Consider the following 25,073-nt stretch of genomic DNA (forward strand, 5'->3'; position numbering starts at 1 on the left):
CTCCATTCCAACTGTACATATTCAATTTTTATTGTATTTTGATATATTTTGCATGGACTGTACACCGCCCCGAGTCCCTTTTGGGAGAGGGGGCAGTCTAGAAGCATGAATAATAAATAAATAAATAAATAAATAAATAAATAAATAAATAAATAAATAAATAAATAAATAAATAAATAAATAAATAGCAGTGTATAGCAATAGGGGAAGTCCTTGATTTATAACAGTTCATTTAGTGGCTTCCGGTGGCACTGTCGGTGTTGGATGACGCTCCCTAGGGAACGCCAGCCCCGTGATTGAGTAATAAACTGCTAGAACAGCGTAAATCAGCTGTCTAGCACTTTGAAAACTCCTCCCTCGGGAAAAGAGGGGGGTGAGCAGATGGGCGAGGGCACAGCTCCCCGGGACCCCCAGGAGGGATCCTGGAGTATGAAGGGTGAGAGCTCCTCAGAAGCCCGACATAGCTCCTCATCCGGGACGCTTCTGCTTTTGCAGAAACGAAACTTCACGACCACCCTTGCTGCCAATGTTTAAATTTATATTTGAAAGATACGCAGGCAGAGTGAAGCAGGAGTGAATATAATTGTAAGTACAAACCTTAATTCCGATGTAACATACTTCCCTCTGTGAAGACAACTTCACAAAAGACAACTAGGTTCCTAACAAACCTAGCAGACAACTTTGTTTCCCAAAAAGTAGAGAAGGAAACAAGGGGATCAGCCATATTGGACTTAATTCTCACTAACAGAGAGGAAATGATAGAAGGTGTTGAAGCCATAGGAACCCTGGGGGCAAGTGACCATGCAATATTGGAATTCAACATTATGCAAACACAAGTAGTAGAACAAAGTCAAACTAGAGTCTTGGACTTTAAGAAAGCTAATTTCAATAAACTTAGAGAGAGCTTGGGAAAAATTCCATGGATGAGAATCCTCGAGGGGAAAACAACTCAAGAAGCTTGGGAAATTTTGAAAAATGAGATTACAAAAGCCCAGACTAGCACAATACCAATGAAGAAGAAAAATAACAGCTCCCAAAAGAAACCAGCATGGCTGCATAAAGAACTATCTGACAAACTGAAAGACAAAAAAGGTAAGTATAAAAAGTGGAAGGAGGGGGACATAACTAAGGCAGAATATCAGCAAATAGCCCGAGCCTGTAAAGATGAAGTGAGGAAAGCTAAGGCTCACAATGAAGAAAGGCTTGCCACAAAAGTAAAAATTAACAAAAAAAGCTTCTTCCAACATGTTAAAAACAAGAAAAAAGTTAAGGAAACAATTGGTCCATTGCTAGGAGAAAGTGGCAAGAAAGTGACAAGCAACAGGGAGAAAGCAGAACTATTTAACTCATGTTTTGCATCTGTCTTTACACAAAGGGATAAAACAGTCCAAACTATCAAAAACAGCACCACAAAAATCAGATTAGGAACACAAATTAAAATAGGGAAGAAAATGGTAAGTGAGCACCTGTCTACACTAGACGAGTTCAAATCACCAGGACCGGATGGATTACACCCCAGGGTTCTGAAGGAACTAGCAGACGAGATATCAGAACCACTGAATTATATCTTTCAGAGATCCTGGAACACTGGGGAACTACCAGAGGACTGGAAAAGAGCTGATGTGGTTCCCATCTTTAAAAAAGGGAAAAAATTAGATCCAGGAAACTACAGACCTATCAGCCTAACCTCAATACCAGGAAAGATTCTGGAAAAAATAATCAAGCAACGAATTTGCGAACACCTAGAAGCAAACAAAGTAATAACCAAAAGCCAACATGGATTTGTCAAAAACAGATCATGCCAGACAAATCTTATTGCATTCTTTGATAATGTGACAAAATTAGTGGACCAGAGGAATGCCGTCGATATAGTTTACTTGGACTTCAGTAAGGCTTTTGATAAGGTAGACCATAACCTACTACTAGATAAAATAGAAGAATGTGGGTTAGACAGCATCACCACCAGATGGATTCGTAACTGGCTGACCAACCGCACTCAACGTGTAGTTCTCAATGGAACTGCATCTACATGGAGGGAAGTATGCAGTGGAGTACCCCAAGGCTCTGTTTTAGGCCCAGTACTCTTCAATATCTTCATCAATGATTTGGATGAGGGAATAAATGGGGAACTCATCAAATTTGCAGATGATACCAAGCTGGCAGGAATAGCCAACACTCCAGAAGATAGACTTAAGATACAGAAGGATCTTGACAAACTTGAACATTGGGCACTATCTAATAAAATGAAATTCAATGGTGAAAAGAGTAAGGTTCTACATTTAGGCAACAAAAATGGAATGCACAGGTACAGTATAGGTGATACCTTGCTCAGTAGTAGTAACTGTGAAAGGGATCTTGGAGTCCTAGTGGACAACCATTTAAATATGAGCCAGCAGTGTGCAGCAGCTGCCAAAAAAGCCAACACAGTTCTAGGCTGCATCAACAGAGGGATAGAATCAAGATCACTTGAAGTGTTAATACCACTTTATAATGCCTTGGTAAGGCCACACTTGGAATACTGCATTCAATTCTGGTCGCCACGATGTAAAAAAGATGTGGAGACTCTAGAAAGAGTGCAGAGAAGAGCAACAAAGATGATTAGGGGACTGGAGACTAAAACATATGGAGAACGGTTGCAGGAACTTGGTATGTTTAGCTTAAGAGAAAGAAGGACTAGGGGAGACATGATAGCATTGTTCCAATATCTCAGAGGTTGCCACAAAGAAGAGGGAGTCAAAACAAGCAAAATTAAACGTTTCCAAGAGTGCTGGCAGTTCCCCAGCCCAGACACAAAAATTACAATATTTATTACCCCCAGCAGAAACAAAAACTCTGACACTTGAGGATCTCCAAAATGCATTAAAGGACCAAGCGGTTGTTTTGGAGGAAAAGATTTCAAATGCTTTTAAAGATGTGTCTGATGAAATGTCTGGAATTAAGGACTTAATTCAAACCCATAATCAACAGATTAGAGAAGACATAGCAGATGAATTTAAAGGCTTACTTGGTTATTTAACATCTCTGGATGAGAAGGTGGAAGAAATTAATCAGTCTAACATTAAGTTGGAGAATAAAGTTGAGGAGGCACAAAGCAAACTTGATAAATCAGAGGCAGAAGTAACAATGATACAATATAGAACAATGGAATTTGCTTTAAGAATAAGAGGTTTGAAAGAACAGAACCAGGAAGATCTGAAAGATATTTTTGCCGAAGCTTTCGCTCAATTAACTGGTGAACCAAAGGGGGAGTGTGTCTGGCAGATCGATAAAATTTACCGTGTTAATTCATGGATTGCCAGACAGAGACAACTACCAAGAGATATTGTAATTTATTTTGTCACCAGGAAAACCAGGAATGAAATACTGCAAGCAACTTACAAAAATAAATTACAAGTGGCAGGACAAGATGTGGTAGTATTGAAGGAAATCCCCCCCAAAATGTTGAGATCCAGAAAGGATTATGCATTTTTAGTGGATGAACTTAAAAGTCAACAGATTCAATTTAGATGGGAGGCTCCAGTCGGACTGGTGGTGAATTATCAAGGACAAAGATATCATCTTAACACAGTTTGGAAAGCAAGAGATTTTTATAGCAATGTATTAAAGGCTGGATGCCCCCCATCCCCAGGATTTAGAGGAAGAAAAGAAGCAGACAAAACCATACAGCAAGATATTCAGGCACAAGGGGGAGCTGCTCAAGCTCTGGACTTACCTGAAGAGATAAAAGAAATAATGGAACAAAGACAAACTCGAGCAGCCACTAAACGCAAAGAGCAAGAATTAAAGATGCAGCAAACCCAGACAATAATCCAAAAAATTACAAACACGAACACAGAAGCTGTGGGGGGAGCAAGACTGAAGGTGAAATCCCAGCAAGATTTCCAGGCAGCTCTTAGAAAGCTTCAGGGAGCTGAAGATGACAATTAAATTTCTAACCTGGAACGTTAATGGTTTAAATTCACCACAAAAAAGGAAAAAATATTTCACTACTTGAAACAATTTAAAAATGATATAATTTGCTTGCAAGAAACTCATATTAGAATACAGGATCAGAAATACTTGATGAACGCAAGATTGGGATCATACTTTGTGGCATCTGCTCCAGAGAAGAAAAATTGTATAGTTATATACTTAAGAAAAGATTTAAAGGCTGAATTAATCGAAGCAGATCCTCAAGGAAGATATATTGCAATTGAATTATTAATAGAAGGAAAGAAAATACTCTTAACAGGAGTATATGCTCCCTACCAACAACAAGAAAATTTTTATAAATTGCTTCATGCTAAATTAACACAATGGGATTATAAATCGTGTATACTATTGGGTGACTGGAATGGAGTAGTGGACACCACCAAAGACAAGAAGAGATTATTGCAAAATACTCAAACACGACCAAGACTACCTAAATACTTTTTTAAGTTGATGGATGATATGGAACTGAGAGATATTTGGAGAGAACGGAATGCTAAAGAATGGAACTTCACATTTTTCTCCGATAGGTATCAATCCTTTTCCAGAATTGATTTTATACTAATCACAAATGATTTACTTTCTAGGGTGAAGAAGACGAAGATATGCTCGAGAACAGATCATAACCCGATTTAGATGGAATTGGAAGATAGAGAGGGATCTAGGAGATCTTGGAGGTTAAATGAAAATTTATTTAGACATGAGAGAAATGTTACAGAATGTAAAAAAATATTGAAAGAATATTTTGCTTTTAATATACATAAGGGGACATCGATGGAAATGGTTTGAGATGCAAGCAAAGCTTACACGAGAGGTGTCTTAATAAATTTGAATAATTTATATAGGCGTAAACAGGGGGAAAAACGAAGGGAATTAGAAGAAGAAATAAAAAAGAAAGAGCAGGTGTTAATATCTAATCCAGACGATAAGAAGACAAGAGAAGCAATTACTTCACTGCGAGGACAGTTCAATATGTTGATGTCAGATCAAGTAGCTACAAATCTGATATATGCTAAACATAATACTTTTTGTAATGCAAATAAACCAGGTAGATGGCTAGCTTACATGTTAAGGAAAAAAACAAAAATCTCGTACTATAGAGAAAGTAGAATACAAAGGTAAAGAAGTTTATCAACAGGATATGATTAAAAAGGCTTTCTCAGTATACTATACAAGATTGTACGCTGGTGATAAAATACAAGGTTTAGATATAGATAGATATTTGGAGAAAGAGAAAATACCTATAGTTACAGATGAGCAAAGGGAAAGATTGAATCAACTTGTAACCACAGAGGAAATTCTCCTGGCAATTAAGCAATTAAAAATTGGGAAGGCCCCAGGTACAGATGGATTGACAGCGGTTTATTATAAAAAGTTACAATTAGAAATGGTAGATCCTCTTAAGGAATTATTTAACAAAATTTAAATGGAAGGAAGAGTACCGCCATCTTGGAGAACAGCCTTTATTTCCCTGATTCCAAAAGAAGATTAGGACCACACCCAGCCAAAAAACTATAGACCTATTTCATTACTTAATACAGATTATAAATTTTTTGCTAAAATATTAGCAAATAGGTTGATGTCAATTATACAACAAATCATTCATAATGATCAATCCGGTTTTATACAGGGGAGACAAATGAAAAGTAATGTAAGACAAATTGTTAATATATTGGAATATCTGGGGAAGAACAACCAAGTCCCCGCAGTGCTTTTATTCTTAGACGCAGAGAAAGCATTTGATCAAGTGAATTGGCAATTTTTTAATAAAAATAATACAAAAGATGCATTTTGGAGAATATTTCACACAATCTATCAAGGCAATATACCAGAAACAAACAGCACAAATTATAGTTAACGGTAGTTTAACAGAATCCTTCAAAATTGAAAAAGGAACAAGACAGGGGTGTCCCCTGTCTCCATTATTGTTTATCTTAACCTTGGAGTTATTGTTGAATAGAATATGTGGGTCAGATGACCTACAGGGAATTAAGATTAGGCATTATGAATATAGACTACGATATTCATACGAGCATTTGCGGATGACTTGGTTGTAACTTTAACCCAACCCGAGAAATCAGCTAGAGGTTTAATGAACATAATTAATCAATATGGTCAGGTATCTGAGTTCAAAATAAATCTAGGAAAAACAAAGATGATAGTTAAAAATATGACCACAAATCAAAAAGAAGAATTAGAAAGAGTAACAGGATGCGAGATAGTAGAAAAGGTTAAATATTTAGGAGTCTACATTACAACCTCAAATGGGAAATTATATAAGTATAATTATGAACCATTATGGCACAAAATACAGAGATGAATAAATGGAAAAAAACTACAATTGTCATTGTTGGGAAGGATAGCAGCAGTAAAAATGAATGTTTAGCCTAGGTTTCTATTTCTCTTTCAAATGATACCAATACTTTAAAAAGATGCAAATTTGGAAGAATGGCAGAAAGGTATTAATAACTTTGTCTGGGCAGGGAAGAAACCAGAATAAAACTTAAAATAATGCAAGACATACGGGAAAGAGGAGGTTTGAAAATGCCTAATTTAAAATTATATTATGAAGCAGTAGTTTTATCAACAATTAGTGATTGGATTAACCTAACAGAGGATAGAATACTGAATATTGAGGGATATGACTTGGTATATGGTTGGCACGCTTATTTAATATATGACAAGAAGGTGGATAAGATATTTAAAAGCCATATATTAAGAAATGCCGTATTGTGTGTCTGGAAAAAATACGAATATAGGTTAAATGATAAGATACCTATGTGGGTAGTACCCAGACACGCGATAGAGAATATAAGTATAGAACAAAAACAGGATGTAATTACATATAGAGAACTTCTTAATATAGAGAGAGGTGCTCTACAGTTAAAGTCTATGAATGTATTAAGAGAGGAAAGGATAACTCAAACCTGGTTCCAGTATGGACAGTTACAAGCTAGATGGAAAAAAGATCAGACAATTGGTATCACGCAAAATGAGGATAGTTTGGTAAAACAAATTAGGGACCAGAGTCAAATGCATATAAAAAGGTTGCATAATATACTGATAGAAATAGACTCTGAAACAGAGTTAGTTAAAGACTGCATGATGAAATGGGCACAAAATTTCGAAGAGCCAATAATGATGGAAACATGGGAAAAGATTTGGGTAAGAAATGTAAAATTCATGCAAGCTCAGAATTTGAGAGAGAATTTTTATAAGATGTTGTATAGATGACATTTAGATCTAAAAAAATTATCTTGTATGTATCCGAATTTACAACCTAAATGTTTCATGAGCTGTAAGCCATAGTCATCACAATTATGACAAATCATGGCTTGAACTATCTTGCTTTGCATGTAATGAGCCTATCTCATATATTAGTTTCACCTTTTAAGTTGCATTACTGAAATAAATGAACTTTTGCACGATATTCTAATTCTTCAAGTTTCACCTATAAATGCCAGATTTTGGCAAAATCTTCATAAAATGTGATCACATGATGATGCAACACTGCAAATGTCTGTAACTGGTTGCTGAATGCCCATAATTCAGCCAAGTGACCATGGGGGGCGGGGGGGGACTGACGGAAATTCATAACCCAGGGGAGGTCCATCATAATATCAAATGGTTGCTACCCAACCAGTCAACTTGTAGTGGGATTACCAGCAACAGTGAATGAACAGAGTAATGTTCACATTATGCTTTCTAGAGGGTTTGGCCTAGGTTGCTTGCCTCCCTGCCAGCTCCCTTCTCAGGCATCACAATATGCAACATATTCTCCCAATTCATATATAATACTGTCATAATTTTGATTTGTTTTGAAATTATATTCATGTATGATTAACATTGGTTTCATAAGCTTTCTCTCCGTTCTTGGAATGGACTTGTCCAACATATTGAGCTACAAATAAACAACCCATATTACAATGTGGCACTATGCACAAACCATAATTTGAGAAATTGGGTGAGACAAATAACTGTTCTATACTAGTAATAACTATTAAATGCTATAACTAAGGCTTTTCTTTTTGTATCTTTTTAAAGTGTGAGTACAGGTTCTTACTCTTTTCAATCATAACTCTGAACCGTCACTGGAATTATAAGTTGAGAACTATCTGTAGAAATCACAGTTTCCCAGTTTCTAGCTGGAGTCTTAACTATTGCATCAAACTGGTTTTCAGACAAGATTCTACATTAACTACTTCTATTGTTTAGATGTTGTAAAAGATTTGGACTGCAAAACTGTCAAGAGAAAAATTGACTATGGAGGGAACTAGTGTTCAATCATTTTCATATGCACAATTAAGAATGAGATTTCATATAAATAAAAAGGTGACTGAAATAAAACAACATAAGGTGAAATGTACACATTAACAAAGAATGAACATGTGACTGCTAAAAAGAACATTTGTTGAAATCTGAAATGGTAAAACAGATGCATGTTAAAATGGGCTAAGAATTTTGGTTATAATATATAGAGGGATCAATGGGAGACAGTGTGATTAAAAGGAATGAAATTCACCTTGTTTTACAACTTAAGAGACAACTATTATAAGATGATGTACCATTACCACATAAGTTATCTAAGACATATAAAGGTACTTTGAATCAATGTTGGAAATACGAAGATCACAAAGCGACATCTTACCATGCATGATGGTCTTGGGAAAAAGTGAAAAAAATATTAGGTACAAATACAAATGATGATTAATTAATTTTAAAAATATAAATAAAAAAACTAGAGTTAATTCAGACTTATAAAAAAGTGGTGGGAATTTCCACGTGAAAGTCTTCAATGAGACAGAATGATACAATGTTGACACAATTGCTGTCCAATTATTGAAAGAAAAAAAGCAAAATAAATATATACTGTATGTGTGAAACATTTTGAAAGTTAGAATTATGAGCATATATAATAGAGACAAATATTACACATATTGTGACTTAACTACACAAATTGTGCACTTGCATTAGAAGTCAATGACATGATAATACTTTGTGCAATGATTTCATGATGCGCATAGTGTTATTTTGAAGTAATTTCTGTCTTATAACAAATACAGTGGATATAAGAAGTCTCCACACCCGTTAAAATATCAGGCTTTTGAGATTTGAAAAAATCTTAGCAAGATAAAAAAAATTTCGCTAATTTCTGCCCTCCCCAGTCCCCAGAATTTTTTCTACTTTTAACCTATTTAACATATTAACACATAAAACTGTACACTTTAATTGAAAAATGAACTGAAATCTTTTAGAGGGAAAATAACAGTTTTCCTGAAAGTACCACGAAAGTACGACCTACTCAGAAAGTAAGTCCTACCTTGATTTTTACATGTGAACCCAATATAAGTTATACCACCACCCCCAAATAAGCCCTAATTAAGACCCCACTTACTCCAGGGTGCACAGGTAAAAATTAAGCTAGGGTGGGAATAGTGGTTGAAGCTGCCCTACTACTTAACTTTGGATAGTTGTAGTCACACATCTTGGCCCATTTCTTCTGCTGCAGCTGGCAAGGCTTTCCTGAAGGCCTCTGTAGCCAATAATAGAGCTCCAGATTGATCTGTTATCAGTTGCAGAGGTGTTCAGGAAATCCTTGTTGGCCTTGCCAGATGAAGAAGGCCAGCGCTAACTAATGGGCGCGGGTTGGGAGGGCTAGGAAGGGTTGGGATTCCGGGGGAGACATTAAGCCATTCCATTGGGGAGTTCACCTTCTCTACTGTTTGTGGGAGAGGCAGATATGGTGGGGGCCGAGGGCCAAATGATGTTCGGAGGACGCAGGTTTGCCGTTTAAGAGCGATCGCGCGTTCCGACCCTCATCGCCCTTCTCACACACCCGGGTGCTCGGGATTACCGGACTCTGGTCTCCGGCTGGTGTCGCTTAACGCCAGGTCTGTGGTACATAAGGCTCCCCTCATTTACGACCTCATACAGGAGGGTAGAGCGGACCTAGCGTGCATTACGGAGACCTGGTTGGGCCATGAGGGTTGTGTGCCCCTTAGCGAACTATGCCCACCAGGCTTCCGGGCGTTTCACCAGCCAAGAGCCCAGGGCAGGGGGGGGGGGTAGCGGTGGTTATTAAGGAAAGTCTCAGACCTCAGGAGGTCACTGTGCCTCAGATAGGCGGGTGTGAGTCCCTCTTTGTGAAGTGGGGCCTTGGAGATCAGGTGGGCCTTTTTGTTACATACCTGTCTCCCTGCTATGTTTCATCGGCCCTGCCGGAGCTGCTGGATCTATTAGCTGGATTGGCAGTTGATTTCCCCAGGCTCATGGTCCTGGGGGATTTCAATCTGCCCTCCATTGGCGAGACATCCGAGTCAGCTCGGGAGTTCATGGCTTCCATGACACCTATGGACCTAACTCAGTTAATTCAAGACCGCACCCATAATGGGGGACACACGCTCGACCTGATTTTTGTCACTGGGCAGTGGATGAATGATCTAGATTTAGGGGATATTTCTATTCAACCCTCTGTCCTGGTCCCATTAGACCTCTCGCCGGCTTTCGATACCATTGACCATGGTATCCTACTGCGACGACTCAGGGGGTTGGGAGTGGGGGGCACCATTTTACAGTGGTTCTCCTCCTACCTGTTGGATCGGTTGCAGTTTGTGTTGACTGGAGGGCAGAGATCGAAAATATTTGAAATGTATCCTTTCTTTTAAAAAAAATCGGTTTGGTCTTTTTGGAAATGGGTTTAATCTTTTTTTAACTTTTGTGATGTGTGTTTTTAATGTTGTACGCCGCCCTGAGTCCTTTTGGAGAAGGGCGGCATATAAATCCAAATAAACCTAAACCTAAACCTCTGATAACGAAAAAGAGGCTGGGGGTGACATGCGCAAGTGAGGTGAGTCAGTGGATGACATTCCCCCGAAAATAAGATCTGGTGCCATTTTTGGTGGCAAAAAAATAAGACAGGGTCTTATTTTCAGGAAATCTATTTTGATCTGCAACATGCTCGCGGAGGCCTGCGGAGGCCCAAATGGAGCAGGCCGAAATGGAGCTTCTGAGGGTTGGATTTATATAATCAAAACCACAATTGAATCCAATGGGGCTCTTTTCTGATCAAAAATTAGTTTATGCTGTAAACGCCCTCCAGTCCATCCATCTATCCATGCAATAGAATTTCAACAGCAATAGCAATCACTTTAATATCACCCCATAGTGATTTACAGCAGCAGTTGCCAAACTTTCTGGCTCCATAGACTGGCAGTGGTAGCGAAGAAAGGCTGTGGGTGAGGCATGCTCACCGTCCATGTTCACAATGGGCTGCGGACTGGGAGTTGGGACTCCTGCTTTACAGCACTTTCTGAGCAAGTCAGTATATTCCCCCCCCCCCCCAACAACAATCTGGGTGCTCATTTCATCAACCTTGGGAGGATGGAAGGCTAAGTGAACCTTGAGCTGGTCAGGATCAAACTCCTGGCTGTGGCAGAGTTAGCCTGCAATACTGCATTCTAACCAGTGGTGGGATTTAGCTGGTTCACACTGGTTGTTAACTGTTTGCTCAGTTTGCTGAACCGACTGAAACCTCGCCCCTTCCTCTCAATCTCTCCTTGTCAGGAGGCTCCTCTCAACTCCTGGCTGCTTGCCCGAGCTTGCTAGGGCCCCATTTAGGCCTGCATAGGCCTCCCCTGGCCTGTTACATGCCAAAATGGAGCCTCTGTGGGTGAGATCTGGCCCTCCCAGGCCCGTTCGGGACTCCCTAGGCTCCTCCAGCCTGTTACTGAAATGGAGCCTCCTTGGGCCCAAACCAGTCCTCCCCACCCCATTTTTCATGGCTTTACTATACTTACTTTTTGAAGAGCGGCAGAAGAGGCTGACCCACGTGGCAGAGAAGCCAAAGTCTTTTATTCAGAAGCCTGTGAAGCTGTAAGAACGTGAAATGTAAGAAAAACAGCTTTCTCCATCTGAATAAAAGACTTTGTCTTTTCTGCCATGAGGGCCTGACCCAGTCTGGTCAGGCTTAATTTGTGTCCAGTCTGCTTGCTGCTGACTGGCTAGTTCGAATGAGCAGCTTCAGGGACTGGGGCACAACAGTCAATCAACAAAGGGCTTGCAGTTCAGCCAAGCTCCTCATTGATTGGCTGCTGTTGCTACCTCAATTCCTGAAGCTGTCCCCAAGAGAAAAGCCTTTTACTCACAAGCTGGTTAAAATGTTTTCCTTAGATTTCCTGTTCTTACAGTTTTGCCATCATCTGAATAAGAAAACTTTGGCTTCTCAGCCAGTGGTCAGCCTCTTCTGGACCTCTGGAGATCTTCAAAAACTAAGTAATCCATGGTAAATGGGGTGGGGAGTAGAATCTGAGATGCTAGCAAATCAGGCCCAGTCTGTGGAGACCCAGAGGGTAGGATGGAGTGGGAGAAGCAGTTATGGGGACACCAGGGGAGCATGAGGTATCTAAATGGATTGAGGGACGTCTTGGATAGTCTGGTCCAACACTAGGTCCCACATGCTGTTCCCCAGCCTGAGATACCTCATGTGCATTTAAAGACCTGCACATTCAATTAACAAATGCATTGGGGAAAGCAGGGAGTGATCACATTCATTTAACATGATTCAATTAAACGAATCCCCAGGTTACAAATGTACTGTATTTTTCAGAGTATAAGACGCACTTTCCCCCCTAAAAGTGGGTGAAACTTTTGGTGCATCTTACAGACCGAATGTGGGCCCCCGTTTTAGGACTCTCGAACCCTCCGCGCATTGTGTTTTTGCCCTCCCTCCCCAGCCCCCAGAAGGACACACATACATACTCAATCTCATTATAATACTAAAACTAAAATGTTCTTCTGTTTTCATCATCAAAATGTCAAAAACACTGGTGTTTTTGTTATTTTGACCAGACTGTCTCCTTTGGAGTGTCAAGTTGTCCATCCCCAAAGTCTGCATATCTTTGACATGTTTGTATTTTTCACACCATATAAAATTTGTCTTAATATACAATTATTACATGATATACACCAATCTGATGAATTTATGGTGTGGTTTTTGTTTGTTTCTTTTTAAACCTACTGAAAGTAATCAGTGCCCTGATCCATACTTGGAACATTTTACAGAGATTGTAGACCCTTTGGCCATTTCATTCATTTTTGCATAAACTGAAAAAATAAAGATCTTCCATCATGGCATCACTGATCTTACTTTTTCCCCAATGCCATTTAATTGTATGAGAGTAATTCTGCAGCAAATCAGGTGTGTTTTTGGCAAAAGCGGGCCAGGGAGGGCAAAACACAACACATAGAGAGTTTGGGCCCAAAATCAGGGCGTTTTTTGCAAAAACAGGATGTGTGGAGCACTGTAGAGTGCTTCTGGGGGCCGGGGAGGGTGAAAATGTGACATGCAGAGGCCAAAAATTATTATTTTTTTCTTGTTTTCCTCCTCTCAACCTATGTGCGTCTCTGGTGCATCTTATAGTCCAAAAATATGGTAATTGGCAAGCTCTATTAAATTTGTAACTGGAGGATTACGTGTATAATGAGAGTAAGGAAGGGTCTCAGGGAAGTCCTGCCTTAGCACCACACAAGTCCCATGTAAGCAAGCATTTCTAGGCTTGATTCTTTTTCCATGTTTGTGCTTTCTTGAGCTTTAAGATAAACAATGGAAACCTTGGCCTAAGTTCTCTCACACTGAGGATGGGGTGAAAGATCTTCATGGTTGTGATTCCCAAACTGTGGAACTCTTCCACCTCAAAAGATTCGTTCATGTATCCTTTTCCCTCCAGGGCCAGACTTCATTTTCCTCTGGAGCCAATTTTTTAATTTCTACAATTATTGTAGATTGTGGTTAATATGACTCTTTATAAAATCACACCTATGTTTCATTTTCTTGTTTTTAATAATAATAATAATAATAACAACAGCAACAACAACAATTTATATATATATATATATATATATATATATATATATATATATATATATATATATATATATATATATATATATACACATACATACATACATACACACACATACATACACACACACACACACACACAACAACAACAACAACAATAATAATCGAAAATGAGAAGGTGAAGATCTTGTGGGACTTTCAAATACAAACGGATCGTCATTTGGAGCACAACATGCCAGATATCACGGTTGTAGAGGGCCGAAGTGTACAGTATTGATATCGCTGTTCCTGGAGATGCCAGAGTCGAAGAAAAAGAACTAGAAAAAATAATGAAATATCGCGACCTGGCCATCGAAACTACATGGCTATGGATGAAGCATGTAACAGTGATACCCATTGTCATCGAGGCACTTGGCACCATGTCCAAAAATTTTACAAGATACATCAACAAATTGCAGCTTCCTGCAATACCACCAGCGGAACTGCAAAAAACTGCACTACTCAGAACATCTTATATTTTAAGAAGGTACTTGGTTGATACCTAGGACACTGGTGGCAAACTGTATCAACCATTAGCACCAGTCACTGGTATTTGTAATTTTTGAATGTTCAGTTGGCTGAGTTTCATGTTTAATGAATAAAGTATATAATAATGAAATTTGTGCCAGCTGAACTATTGCCCGGATTAACAAGGGTTCCATTGGATGCTATGGCTCCTGGGCATTCTGCGCAAAATGAGCTACAGGGCTCAGCTCCTTCTGCTAGGCAAACAGGGCATGGAGCTGACAAGCTACTGGAAGAAAAAGTGAAAAAGTGAAAAATCTGGACTAGGGAAGAAAACATCTCTATCATGGAAGCTTACTATCAATCCAAGCCAGCAAAACATGGATTTCAAAAACGAATGTATCAGATTTGGAAGGTGAACCACACAGACTGCGATATGAGTGAACAAAGGCTAATGGACCAACGACGTGTAATTCTGAGGCACAAATGTTCCACTACAACAGAATTAACAGGAATCGAAGAGAAAGCAACTAATGGTCTGAGTACACCAACAAAGAAGAGTAACATCAAGAATGATTTGCAGACTCAAAAGCAAACTGAGGAAGAAAAAGAGGAAGAGACTGCTGAAATGGATGAAGATAAAAAATAAGAAAGCACTGAAGAACAAGCACCAACAGATAGTGCTCAATGAAAAAATAAAACATCAAATGGAAGATGCTGAAAGAGCACAGTTGCCAAAGCTGAACCAAGTGAACTGGAAAGAATTGGGAAATGTACTAAAAAAGGTCAATGAGGCTATACAAACCATTTGAACCACTACTTTAGCTGAAACAAACCAGCTGATGTATGCAGCAGCCTTCATAACCATCAAAGAATTGGGTTTGAAAATACAAAAGAACCAAAGAGGCAAGAAGGGGAAGCCTAAGTGGAAAATTCAGTTGGAATTGAAGATCAAAAAATTCCATGGAGACTTGAGCAACTTGAAGAACCTAAGGCAAGGTCAGCTAAAGAATAAGCAGGTCAAAAGTAGCCTGGAAGCAAGATACGATTTGGAGAATAAGTAGATTGCGGTAGTAATTGAAGAGCTGAAACGAAGGGTTGTTGCCATTGCTGAAAAGATTAAATGGTATGAAAATCTAGTAACTCAGTTCAAGGAAAACTCACAGTTCAGAGCAAATGAGCACCAGTTTTACAAGAGCTTAGAAAGTGGAGATGGAGTAACAACAAATGAAAAGCCTGATAAAGAGAAAGCTCTGAAATTCTGGAAGAATTTGTGGGAAAACAACAAGCACAACAGAAATGCAAAATGGATCAAGCAGGTTGAGGATTCTATTAAAGTGCATAAAATGGAAGATGTGAAAATAACAAAAGAAATGGTGCAAAGGCAGTCAAGAAATGTGAAGAATTGGAGTGCACCTGGACCAGATGAGCTACATGGCTTCTGGTTAAAGGCACTTACCAGAGTGCACGAAAGATTGGCAGCCCAAATAAACCAGATCTTAAAAACACCTGAAAATGATGAATGGATGACAACTGGAAGGACATTTTTGATCCAAAAAGATAAAGAAAAAGGAAAGGACCCTGGAAACTATAGACCAATCACCTGTTTGCCAACAGCATACAAGCTCCTTACTGGTATCATTGCACTAGTATCATTGCAAACCAAATTTACGGATACTTGAAAAGAAATGACTTGCTTCCTATAGAACAGAAAGGATGCTGCAAAAATTCAAGAGGAACAAAGGATCAACTGCTGATTGAAAAGCTAATCCTAAAGAATTCAAAGAAAAAATGAACCAACCTGTTCATGGCTTGGATAGACTAGTGTTAGAAGATAGAAGAAAGTGTTTGATTCAGTTCTCCACAGCTGGATCAAGAAATGCCTGAAAATCTTTGGCGGCAGCAGCAACATACAAAAATTCATGGAAACTTCAATGAACCTCTGGAAAATGAAGCTTATGGCTAATGGAAAAGAAGTGGGTGAAGTTGAAATTAAATGAGGCATTTTCCAGGGTGATTCCCTTTCACCCCTACTTTTTATACTCTCAATGCTACCACTGACAACCATTTTGAAGAAGATGAACAGTGGATACAAACTTGAAAAGAAAGGACTGAAAATTTCGCACTTGGTGTACATGGATGATTTGAAGCTATTTAGTAAAACAAAAGCTGAACTGAATTTATTAATTGAAAGCACAAAAGAATTTAGCTAAGACATTGGTATGCAGTTTAGAATTGACAAATGTGAAACAATGGCAATCAAAGCAGGCAAGGTCATAGAAGATGATGGAATAGGAATTGAGAATGAAGAAATGATAAAGGCAGTAAAACCAGAAGAAGGCTACAAGTACTTAGGGATTTTAGAGGCCTCTGAGTTAACACATAATAAAGTCAAGGAATTAACCTCAGCCAAGTACGTACGACGAATTCACAAGATATTAAAGTCCAAACTGAGTGGAGGAAACATCATAAAAGCCATAAATACCTGGGCTATACCTGTAATTCAATACTCTGCGGGAATAATTGACTGGACCCAGATGGAGTTGGACAATTTGAACAGAAAAACAAGGAAGCTTATGACAATGAATCATGCTTTGCACCCTAAAAGTGATATTGATCGATTGTATCTACCAAGAGCAGAGGGTAGTCGAGGACTCCTACAAGTAAAGCAGACTGTGGAAGAAGAAAGACACAGCTTGATGATTACATCCAGAAAAGTGAAGAACCAATGATTAAGGAAGTAAATAAAGGAGGCCTTTTGAAGACAGCTAAGTTAAAAGCTGAATATAAGAAAGAAGTAATTGAGAAGCGAGCTGAAAATTGGAAAAGCAAAGCTATGCATGGCCAATACTTGAAAAGTATTGAAGGCAAAGCTGATCAAAAACTAACTTGGAACTGATTAAGATCTGGAGTACTGAAAAAAGAAACAGAAGGCTTTATTTTGGCAGCTCAAGAACAAGCCTTAGCCACAAATTGCATGAAGGCAAAAATTCAGGATGTTACCACCAAGAGCAAATGTCGCTTCTGTAATGAGAAAGATGAGACAGTCGATCACTTGATCAGTGGGTGCAGGAAAATTTCACAAACTGACTACCTACAACGCCATGCTAAGATTGCTAAGATTATTCACTGGAAATTGTGCCAGAAGTTTGGATTTGAGTACAGCAAAAACCACTGGGAACATCAGGTTGAGAAGGTTTTAGAGAATGAGAAAGTCAAGATCTTGTGGGACTTCAGAATTCAGACTGACGGGCACTTGGCCTACAACACACCTGACATAACAATTGTTGAAAAGAAAAACTATGGTTCATTGACATTACAATACCTGGTGATGCGCGAATTGAAGATAAAACAGCAAGAAAAAATCACAAAGTGCCGAGACTTGCAAATTGAAGTTGAGCAAGTGTGGAAAAAGAAATCGTATGTTGTCCTGATTGTAATTGGAGCCCTTGGAGCAATACCTAAAGGGCTACCTCGCTATTTGGAAATTCTAAATTTACCTGACTTGAACATTCTGATTCGATAAAAAACCACCCTACTTGGAACAGCTTATATCCTCCGACGTTACCTTAACAGTTCCTAGGTCCTTGGATAGGACTCGAGCTGTTGAGCTACCAACCAGTCCCAAAGGCTGTGAATCTCACCAAAGATTAACCACATAATAATATTAATGATAATGATAATAATAATAATAAGCCGGTCCCAAGCCCGGATGAGAAAGGAGGAGGATTGGGGTCAGGTTGGCAACCTGGCCCCATTAAAAAAAAAACCGCCAACCCATATAACATAGTGGAAGAAACAAATAAAAATTCTATACCGCATCGGTCGTCGCGCAGGTTAACAAGGGCCGCGGCGGATGTTGAGGTCCTTGGACATCCGTCGACAAGTGGGCTACAAGTGGACCAGCCAACAAAATGACAAAAATATAGTGCAGATGAAAACTGTGCCATAATGGCCTGTTACTACAACTCAAAGCCTGGAAAAAGAGGTTATTTAAAGCAAATGTATGAATTATGGAAACAACAATATCCAGATTCAAATGTTAGTGAACAACGACTTGCAGATCAAAGGTGATTTATTACACGGAATAAAGTGTTTAGTGAAGTTGAACTTGAGGAAATTCAGGCAAATTACAAAACTAAGAAAACAGCATCACAAGCAGAAATAACTGATACTCAAGACACACCTAAAGACATTGTAGTAGAACTCCCAGAAGAAGCTGTCGGGGAGGAAATAATAACACTATCACCAGAACCAGTTATCACTGAACCAACTGATGAACTAACTCAAAAACAAAAAGAATTGAAGGACAAGATCATGGAGCATTTTCTGTTTAATAAGGAACGGCAACGTTTACCATCATTAAAAACTGTGCCTAAGAAAATTTTGGCCCCTATCATGAAAATGGTTAACGCAGTGCTTTCAACAATTGAATCGGGATCCATCTTGGAAACGAACCAGTTAATGTACAGTGCAGCTGCAATAGTCACTAATGAACTAGGCATTAAAATCAAAGCACCTAGTTACACAACGGAAAAAGCATCAAAGCCAAAGTGGAAAATTCGATTAGAACAAAAAGTAAAAAAATTAAGGGCAGATGCTAGCAACTTGAAGAACATGTGTGAGCAACGGCTTAAAAACAACAAAATTATAGATCAGCTAATCAGAAGGTATAGATTAGATACAAGAAACATCAATGAAGCTGTAGAGATTGTAAAACAGCAGATAACAGCAACAGCTAAGAAAATTGGAAGATATGAGGCACGAATCATCCAGTATAAACAAAATCAGCAATTTCTATCAGACCAACGGCGTTTTTATCAAAGTCTTAATGTGAATGGTGGCACCAAAAGTCAAAAACCAGAAAAGCAGGCCACAGTTGAATTCTGGAAAGAATTGTGGGAAAATGCAAAGGACTACAATAAGGAAGCAAAATGGATACATGACTTTGAGAAAAGCATTGGCAACAAACAAATGCAAGTATTAGAAATAACAACTGAGATGGTCAAAAATCGAGTAAAAAAAGTAAAGAATTGGACATCACCTGGAAAGGACCAATTACATGGTTTCTGGCTCAAATATCTGACCAGTTTACATGCAATATTGGCCATGCAACTGAATGATTTTACAAAATGGCCAAATTGGTGAATGGTTGACAACTGGAAAAACATACTTGATTCAGAAAGATGCAACTAAAGGAACAATACCTGAAAACTACAGACCAATAACATGCTTGCCAACAACCTTCAAATTACTCACAGGCATTATTGCAGATAACATTATGGATTATTTGGAAACAAACAACATCTTGCCAGTAGAGCAGAAAGGCAACAAAAGAAGGAGCAGGGGCACAAAAGATCAGCTCCTAATTGATAAAATGATATTAGAAAATTGTAAGAACAGAAAAACAAATTTGAATATGGTCTGGATTACAAAAAGGCATTCGACTCATTGCCACATAGTTGGATCATAAAATGCTTAGAAACAACTGGCATTAGCAAAAATATTACATCCTTTACTGAAAAGGCGATGAAACAATGGAGAACAGAGTTGGCAGTAGGGAATGAGAACTACGGAATGGTTAATATCAAGCGAGGAATTTTCCAGGGTGATTCACTTTCACCTCTTCTCTTCATCATCACGATGATTCCACTATCAGTAATCTTTTAAAAAAATGAAATTAGGCTACCAAACAGCCAAAGAAGCCGAAAAAATTTCGCATTTATTATATATGGATGATTTGAAACTCTATGGAAAGTCAGAAATAGAAATCCAATCATTAACAAACACAGTCCGAGTATTCAGCACCAATATTTCAATGCAGTTTGGCATGGAAAAATGTGCCACTGTATCCATAAAAAGGGGCAAAATCGCTACATATGAGGGAATTGAAATGCCCAATGGCCAACTAATTAAATGCAACGAAAATGAAGCCTACAAATACTTAGGCATTCTGCAGTTGGATAACATCAAGCATGGAGAAGTAAAAACTATTGTCAGGGGAGAGTACACCAACAGAGTTAGGAAAATTTTGAAATCTAAATTGAATGGTGGAAATACAATCAATGCCATAAACACCTGGGCAATACCAGTTATAAGATACACAGCTGGTATAGTTAACTGGACACAAGCTGATTTGGACATTTTGGACCGAAAAACCAGGAAACTAATGACAATGCACTACAGTTTACATCCACGTGGTGATATTGATAGACTATACCTACCCTGAAAATCAGGTGGCAGAGGATTATTACAAGTGAAGCAAATAGTTGAAGAAGAAAAACATGCACTGGCTGATTATCTAAAAGAAAGTCAAGAACATCTATTAATCGAAGTAAAGAACAAAAATCTATTGAAGGCCCAATATATGAAACAAGAATACAGAAAAGATGTGATAAAATTAAGAATGGAGAGTTGGCAGAACAAAGCATTGGTTATGGTTAACAGCAGGTACATTAAAGAAAGAAACAGAGTCACTAATCCTGGCTGCGCAAGAACAAGCTATCCGCACAAATGCCATTAAGACCAAAATCGAAAAATCCTCTAATGATGCCAAATGTAGACTTTGCAAAGAGGCTGATGAAACTGTTGACCACATACTCAGCTGCTGTAAAAAAATCGTGCAGACTGACTATAAAATGCGGCACAATTCAGTGGCACAAATGATTAACTGGAATTTGTGCAGTTATAATATTAAAACAGCAACAAACTGGTGGGAACATAAGCCTGAAAAAGTCATCGAGGGTCAGATGGTCAAGATCTTGTGGGATTTTCGCATACAAACGGATAAAATACTGGCGCATAATACACCAGACATCACACTGGTTGAGAAAAATAAGGTTACAATCATAGACATCGCAATACCAGGTGATAGCAGGGTCGCCGAGAAGGAATATGAAAAAATCCCGAAATACCAGGACTTAAAAATTGAAATCCAACGATTATGGCACAAACCAGCAGTGGTAATTCCAGTGGTAATCGGCACACTGGGTGCTACTCCAAAAGCACTGGAATTACATTTAAAACAGTTAAAAATTGACAAAATCACCATCAGTCAAATGCAAAAGGCCGCACTGCTTGGATCCGCACACATATTACGAAAATACATTACGACGTCCTAGGCCCCTGGGTGGGGCCCGACTAGTAATTAATGCCAAATCCGGCGAAACAACTGGCCGCTGTGATACAATTCTGTTGATGCAATAATAATAATAATAATAATAATAATAATAATAATAATAATAATAATAATAATAATAATAATGAAAGAAAGAAAGAAAGAAAGAAAGAAAGAAAGAAAGAAAGAAAGAAAGAAAGAAAGAAAGAAAGAAAGAAAGAAACATACAATTTGTTGACATTGGGGTACCAGGAGATGCCAGAGTCAAAGAAGAACTGGAAGAAACCACAAAATACCGCGACCTGTCCATCGAAACTACGTGATTATGGATGAAACATGTAACACTGATACCCATTGTCATCGAGGCCTTGGTACCATGTCCAAGAATTTTATAAGATACATCAACAAATTTCAGCTTCCTGCAATAACACCAGCGGAACTGCAAAAAAATGTGCTACTTGGAACATTGTATATTTTAAGAAGGTACTTGGTTGATATCTGGCAGCAAACTCATATCAACCATTAGCACCAGTCAATGGTATTTGTGATGCATTTTTGAATGTTCAGTTGACTGAGTTTCATGTTTAATGAATAAATACCTTCCTTAACATTGGTAAGTGGACTAGGAGAAAAGGAGAAGTAGTGTGCATATACTAAAAGCATTTCATTGCTATCTCCTCCCACATCTAAGTCTGGACTATTTCTGCAGAAGGGGGAAAAGAGAATCCAAGAGAGTCTTATCCATCTGCTGAACTGTTCCTGAGAGACACTGTGCCGTGTGTGTGCGTGTGTGTGTGTGAGAGAGAGAGAGAGAGAGAGAGAGTATACATGTGGAAGGGAAAGTATTTCATGTGCCCCACACAGTAACAGTAACACCCCTTTTTCAATTCTTCTCCCTTCCCCAAGATTTCAAGTAGCACAAGAGCTATTGCTTATATGTCCACACATACATGTGAGTAAGTAGTGATTGCAAAGAATAGGTGTTGATACTATCTCAGATCACTTGCCTGCATCTTTCATTTGGAATGTACAAAGAAGAGTAGGAACAAAGCATGTTGTGCTGCTCAAGGGGCTAAAGCACACAGAGAGCAGAAAGGACAACAACTATTTTCTACTTATTTGTTCCCTCAGAGTGGTGCTCAGACCGTAACTGGAATAATTTTAGATGGTCAAGAGACTATCAACAATTAGAAAGGAAAAAGTATGCCTTCCTGGTACATAGTGAAATGCAGAAGGCACCAGCTGTCCCTTCAGGACCAGCCCCTTGCTCTAGCTCCCTTTTCAGAGGCATAATAATGACAAATCGGGCCCATTGGCACTGCCAAGAATGGGACACAGAAAGCCTGCAGGTACCCCCACCTCTGGGTCTCCCTCCTGCCCTCCCTACCTCCTCCCCAGCAAAGTAGTGGAGGTTAATGCTGCAGTGGACCAAGGAAAACAATGCAAGCCAGCAGATAGAGGTGGCCGGCTGTTCTTATGAGAACTAACTGCTAATCCATTCAACTGTGTGGACTCTGTGGGCCTTGAAGGAATGCTACTGCTGCTGCACCTCTCCCTCTTCTGGTGGGGACCGGAACCAAGGGTGGGGAGGATTGTTCTGCATTCTTCAGTTCAGGTGAGCTAGTGTGAAGATGAACCAGCTGCTTCTTGACTGAGTACCTGAACTGGCTTGCTTGTACATCTGCCTCACCCACTGAGCACTAGGGTTGGATCTGGCAGGCCCAGTCCTCTCAGCTGTCCAGCAAAAATAGGTAAGCAGAGGTGGAAGACTGGAGCGAATGGGAAGGCAGCGCCATTGGGCTCAATTGTCTTCCCTTCATCAGCATTGTAAGCACAATCTGGCACTTCTGCCCACCTTCCTTGGAGCAGCGGAGTGTAGAGGGACGATAAACTGGATTGCCCCCCAAGATGCACTGCTCAAGATTCCCTAGAGCAGTGAGTCGGCATCGAGGGGCAGGAGGAAGTCCAACTCCCCACACCTTGGAATTTCATCCAGATCTTCCTTGCGGGTGTGAAGGAGAAGAGCACAGCACACCGTCGGATTATGGTGCAGTCGGACCCTTACCTCGTTTTTTTCGGGGCTGAGTGAATTCCCTGCCTCTGCTGCAGCGCGTTTGAGACGCTTCCAGATGAAATGGAGAAGAGGGGGAATCGTCCTGACCCACTCCCAGCACAGACAAACGACCTCTGTGGAAAGAATCGCTTCTCCCCCCACCTCCCGCCCCACGGCACGCCGGCTTTTCGAGAGGACGCCGGGCAATGTCTCTTGGCTCTACGTTCACGCAAGTAGGGGAGGCGGCAGGAGCGATCGGGGCGAGATTGGCTGCCGCCGCCGCCGCCGCCGCTTGCGCAGGAGAGGCTGCTAGGTTTGAAGATTTGGGGTGGGGGAGAAAAGGAAGTGGCGGGAGCGTCCGCAGGTGGAGAGGATGGAAATCGCAGTTTTGGATGACGCCAACGATGGGGAGGGGGCGACAGCTGCGATACGCCCTAGTGAAGGACAGGAATATCCTTCGGAAAGAATGGGAGAAATATCACGGGAAATAATGGGCATGCCGATAAGGAGACTCCATTAAAATCAGGATAAGATGCGAAGAGGTGATAGAATAAAGAATGGATAACCAGGAAAAACAATGAGTAGAAATAATCGCATTGCCCTTTCCTGTGGGCTTTAGATTAATTTCTGCCCTTTCTCTAATATGGTTTAATGAGTTTTGTTCAACATTTAATTTTTTAAGTACTGATATTTTCTCATTAGTCTGAAAAAGTAAACGACTGACGGAAAGATGGCCCCTGGCGCCCGAGGAAATGGAATGGTAGGCCTTAAAATGCAATATTGCCCCCATTAATTATTATATTATTGCGCCTCCTGCTGTAGAACTTGAAGCCACTTTAATTGTTTTTTAAATTATAGTTTTAATTACTATTCTCTGTCTTTTATTTTTCTTAGAACTACACTAAGCATCATTTTGATGGAAAGGTTGAATAATAATATTAATTGCAATTTCCATCTATTAAATACTAATAAGATAATAGGTACATTAACATAATAAATGTTAACTATTTCAATTCTTCTTTTTAAGGAAAAGTTCCTTTGGATTTTTTGATTCAAAATCGGATATTTCCTCCTATTCTTCTCCCTTGTGAGAACTGAGGAGAAATTTCCTGACAGTTAGAACAATTAATCAGTGGAACAGCTTGCCTCCAGAAGTTGTGAATGCCCCAACACTGGTATAGGGTTTCCTGCCTAGGCAGGGGGTTGGACTAGAAGACCTCTAAGGTCCTTCCAACTCTGCTATTGTATTGTGTATTTTGTGCACACATAAAGGTTTGATTCCTGCTCTCTCATGCCGAATCTAAAGTAGTTTAAATTTCCAGTAGACTTCCCTGGTAACCAGTGCACCTCAGTTTTCAAGTTCCAAGGCACTACCAGAAAGACCTTTGAATAATTGCATTATCTCTTTTATTCATAACCCTTTCTTGTTTTTTCAGTAACTTCTCTATTTCCTTAAAAGAGACAGAGAAAAGGAGAGAAAAATAATAGCTGCAGGTTGGCTTTTGACTAGTGGCACTAGAGTTGACCATCTAGAAGTACTACACCTCCTTGGTACTTTTCACTTCGCGTTG

The 25,073-nt window shown here is 39.4% G+C and overlaps 1 protein-coding gene across 2 annotated transcripts in view; it reads right to left on the bottom strand.

Moving 5' to 3' along the window:
• The window catches only part of TMEM121 (transmembrane protein 121), a 52,538-nt gene extending 28,304 nt beyond the window's left edge, over positions 1 to 24,234 (bottom strand). For both annotated transcript variants that reach the window (XM_081948914.1, XM_081948913.1), the window contains exon 1: positions 23,515 to 24,234. The gene's annotated coding sequence lies outside the window, so the exon portion shown is untranslated. The remainder of the gene's footprint in view (positions 1 to 23,514) is intronic.
• Positions 24,235 to 25,073: the final 839 nt, after the last annotated feature.

The sequence above is a fragment of the Natrix helvetica genome, assembly GCF_964273705.1.
Source record: "Natrix helvetica genome assembly, chromosome: 3".
Classification (NCBI taxonomy): Eukaryota; Metazoa; Chordata; class Lepidosauria; order Squamata; family Natricidae; genus Natrix; species Natrix helvetica.